This window comes from Merops nubicus, unplaced genomic scaffold (assembly GCF_000691845.1).
Source record: "Merops nubicus isolate BGI_N331 unplaced genomic scaffold, ASM69184v1 scaffold17930, whole genome shotgun sequence".
Lineage (NCBI taxonomy): Eukaryota > Metazoa > Chordata > Aves > Coraciiformes > Meropidae > Merops > Merops nubicus.
The window spans coordinates 37,850-42,473 of NW_008583757.1; the positions used below are offsets into that span (position 1 = coordinate 37,850).

General features: G+C 57.4%; 1 protein-coding gene across 1 annotated transcript in view; it reads right to left on the reverse strand.

The window, feature by feature from the left end:
* The window catches only part of RXRA (retinoid X receptor, alpha), a gene marked incomplete at its 3' end in the record, with an annotated part of 41,365 nt that overhangs the window by 36,513 nt on the left and 228 nt on the right, over positions 1 to 4,624 (reverse strand). The window lies entirely within an intron of this gene.

A 4,624-nucleotide genomic window follows, 5' to 3' on the forward strand; every position in this document is an offset into this window, starting at 1 on the left:
AGCTCCTCATCCTCCCTGGCAAACACCAACCTTCACAGCCCCCCCAGCTCCATCCCGTTCTCCAACCGGTGAGAGTGAAATCTCAGTGGTCCCGCAGGTTGCTGAAGCTCATTATGGCCTTTTAATTACATTCAATTGCAGTTTTATGGGCTCACTGGCAAATTGGAAGTGATCTAATTGCCCTTGAGGGGGTGCTACGCTCTGAGCTATGAAAAACTGAGCAGGATCCAGCGAGGCACAAGGGGAGCTGGAAAGCATCAGCCTGGCTCTAGCAGAAAGAGGAGAAGTTTCCTCTCGTGGTCCCCCCAGGACCTCAGGGGAACAAGCCACACGTGTGGCACGTGCCCAACTCACCAGCAAACCCAAACCATGCACTGCCCCATTGCCCCATCCCATCCCACCCACCATCCCCAGCACCTGGGTCCTGTCCCCACCCTGAGCCAGGAGGGTGGACATGGAGAGGAGATGGCCTCAGACCTGGAGCTAAGCAGGCTCCTCACCTCGGGGAGCTGCCACCTTGAGCCCTAAAATGCTCTTGGGTGAAGCAGGCAGGGACAGGGGCCTGGAGAACACGCTCCATTCCCCTGGTTTGGCTCACTCTGGGGACTGAGCAGAGGTGCTGGCAGGACCTGAGGCTCTGCTCCCACCCGAGGTCAGCCTTGAGAGCAACCACCAGCCCACGAGGCTTCCAAAGGCCCTGCCCTAGGTGGGCAGGATCTGCCCCAGGTGTGCAGGATCTGCCCCGTGGGACAAGCTCCATCCTCGGGGTGTGAGATGGCAGCAGGAGGGGAGAGAAGGAGGATGCAGCCGTGTTCTGAGGATCTCCTTCCACCCCTGGCTTCCAGGAGCAACGGCCACAAGCCGCCGGCCAGACGATGATATTACGGTGCTGTGCACGCCCATTAATCCAGATTTGAGATAATTACAGCCATTCACTTGGCATAATGGGCTCTAATTGACCCAACGTGGCTGGGGCTGGGGCTGGCCTCCGGCAGGCAGCTGGCATCCCAGCACCCCAAAGCTGTGCTGCCACCAGCCACGCCGTGGCCAGCAGAAGGCAACGTGGCCAACTGCTTTCCTAGAAAACCACTTCTGGGAGTTTTCCTTGGGGGGTGCTGGATGCCAGCAGGTGACCACATGGGTTTCCTCACCTCTCAGCTGAGAACTAGCAAGCAGAGCTCGGGCACAAGGTATCTTCTAGCCAAGGAGACCTCTCCTGAGCATCCAGGTGGGATGAGCCACCCCTCCAGAAGGCTCTGCTGTGGGCAGCTGTGCAAGGGCAGCCCGTGGGAACACCATTCACCAAGTCTCCTTGGAGAAATTCCCAACGTCCCAGCCCATGCTTGGCAATGGGTTGGTCAACAGATTCCTGGAGGTCCCTTCCCACCAGCATTTTTGTGCTCTAATTCTCACAGAGAACACGGAGCTGGAAATCAAGATGGACAAAGGATCTTGGGGTCCCAAAAGAGCCATTCCTTCCCATCTCAGCTCCTTCTCCACATCTCCACTGATGACCAGAGCATGCTCTGGAGCAAGCTGGTCACCTCAGGGACAAACCACTCACTTTTTTCACAGAAGTCCAGGAGAAGGACCCTGAGAACTGGGTCCTTGACAAGACAGCAAAGGCAGCTGCCAGAGCCAGGTCACCTTCAATAAAATCAAGTTCCCTCTGGAAACTAGATGGCACACGACATTTTGCAAGAGGAAGAAGCTGCCTCTGGTCTTACATGACCTTGTTGGGTTCAGTAACACACGTTGGGCAGAAGGGAAGGTTTAACCCTCCTCAACACCAACCACGCGGCCAGCAGGATGGGTGGCCAGGGAGGAGAAGAGACCTGGAAAAGCCTTGGAAAAGCCTTGGAAAAGCCTTGGAAAAGCCTTTCCCCCTCAGGCAGGCTGCAGCAAAGGATGGACTGACTGCCTGCAAGCTGCCTTTGGGTTTGAGTTTCTGGTTCGAGTCCAAAGCTAATTAGGCAGCGCCAAGTCCAATCAGATAGCTTCAGCTAATTGAGCTCGGCACGGACTGGTCAATGTCCAGTGGGTCTCTGTGTTCCAGGAGTTCTGTCAGCCCACAGATAACTGCCAGGGCCTGGGAAGGGGAAGGACCCTTCCAAAAATGTTCTCTTTCTGTACAGCCAGAGCCTTTCCCTGCCGGAGCTGTGTACAGCCCCAGGTTAACCCTTTGGACACCACCAGCATCATCTTCCTGCCTGAGGAACCCCAACGGATGGAGATGATCCAACAGCAGTGTTGGGGTAGGGCTAAAAGTGAGCATGTGGAGGATGAAATAAGGTGACTCCACCACGCTCTGGTGTGCATCTCTGATGGTGTCACCCCTACAACAGGCTCTTGGTGAGCCATGCCACATGCTACCTGGGTAGCAGACCCACCAAACCACAGAGCAAGAGCAAACCACCTAAATTCCCAGCCACGTGGCTACTGAAAAACCAGTGAGACGAACTCAGGCTCTCCACACAGCTACCAACATCTCCTCCAAAGCTGGCTTAGATGAGCCTGCACCAGACCACAGCCTCCAGTCTACCCAAGCAGGGTTTGTTGAGGGTTTCTTGGCTCCACAAGCCAACCCAGGGGCTGGCACAGGGTCAGCAGCTCTGCCAACTCCCAACATTGATGGCAGACTATGGTGAGGAAAATACCAACATCCAGCTTCCTAAACACCATGGATTTCTTTTCTACCCCTAACCCTGCTTTTGCCTTCATCCTGAGCACCATCCAGCAGGGCAGGAAGGTGGCAGCCCCTACCCCTGCTACCCCCAGCTGCCAGGGAAAGGCTGCTCCTCTTCAGCCCACAAATAGATGAGAGTTTCATTAATAAGCCTTCAGCTTCTCCTCACTCTTCTGATTACCATCTCCCTGCTGGGATCCCTGCTCGTATTACACGTTGGTCTCAATTATATCTTCCCTGCTCTTTAAATCCCCACTTATCTCCTTTACCACGTAAATCACAGAGTGGGCTCAGGGTTTTTTTTTCTCTTCCCAGCTTTCCCTGCTCCAACAGCAGTTATAGAATAAACACTGACTTCACCTGCAGTGTGTCCAGGTAGCCTCTGAGCTCCTCTCCCAGCAACAGGTCCTGCTGAGCCCCCACCAGCACTTCCCTCCAGTTTCCAAAACACTTTTCATTACTTCTCCATCATTGTGGGGCAGATCCTTACCTGGGCTTCACAGGGGACATCTCCCCCCACGAGCTCCTGGGTTCAGCCCAGAGCTTTGCTGGGCTGTGGAACACCAGCCCAGGCTGGCCCCAGGGCCCTCTGGCAATCAGGGCAACGCTTGCCTGGCAACCTAATTATATTAGGGAAGGATTTAGTAATTTTTAACTGTTCTGCTGGTGGTTCAGCTCCCTCCCCCTCCTGCATACCAGCAGCTGTGGGCAGAAGTTGCAGTGCTGGATTCCCCTCTTCTTCCACCACTCTGCTTTCAAGAGGGAGAGCAGCAAGATGACGTGATGGGCAGGCAGCAGGCTGGGACTTGGCTGGTGGCCCAGGTGGCCCTGGGTGAGCCAGGGAGCCTCTGACGGCCCTCCAGCCCTGCAGCCACTCTCCTGTGAGGTGTGCATGGCTCGTATGGACAACCAGCCGTGGCATGTGGTGGCCTTGATGCCACCGTGAGAAAGATGCCCCACAGTCCTCTGCTTGTCCACTTGCTGCACTGGGAGGGTGGTCAGTGCCCCTGGGTAACAGCCCAGGTGGGTGAGAGTGCACCAGAGGCACCACTACACACAGACCAGGAGCCCCCAGCAGGCACCCACCCCATGCCCAAGGCACCTCGGACAAAACAACATCCCCAGGAGCATCCCAGTCCTGCTTGTACTGGGACCATGGGCAGCAGAGCAGGAGCCCACCACGGACAACACTGCACCACAGAGAGCTTCCTGCTGCAGAGAGCTTTGCACTCTGGAAAGCTTTGCACCAGAGAGCCTTGAACCATGGAGGACTCTGCACCGTGGAGAGCTTTGCACCACGGAAAGCTTCGCACCACGGCGAGCTCTGAGGACCCCTCACAGCCTCTCTCCTCCACGGACACGTGCAGCCTCAGCTCACCCAGGGGCCAGTGGGCTCACGGGGCTCCCCCAGCCCAGCCCTGACCCCCGATTCCTAGGCCAGGGCTGGCCCACCGGCCGGTGGGCTCACGGGGCTCCCCCAGCCCAGCCCTGACCCCCGATTCGTAGGCGAGGGCTGGCCCACCCGCCGGCTGTGCCTTTAAGAGGCGAGGAGAGCGGCTCGGTGGCCGAAGGACCATTCATTTGCCAGCGTCACATGCTCCGCAGCTGCACCCTGGCAGTGATTTATGCTCCTCTGAAGTTCATCAGAGGGAAAAGTACTTTCCAGGCGCAGCGTATCCCCCTTCCCCTCTCTCTTCCTCACCGGGATGAGCTGCCCGCATCCAGAGCCTGGCCGAAAAGCCGAGGTCCCATCCATCACCCCAGCACGTCCCCCCCTGCCCTCGCCACCCAGCCCAGGCGCTCCCCCTGCTCCCCGGCATCTGCCAGCAAAAGAAAACTTCCTCTGCTTTCCTCGCCCCCGGGACCCGCTGATGAGAAAGCCATTAATTAAGAGGGGGCAGCGCCGCCCCGGCTCCTCGGCCGGCCAGGGGACTGGCC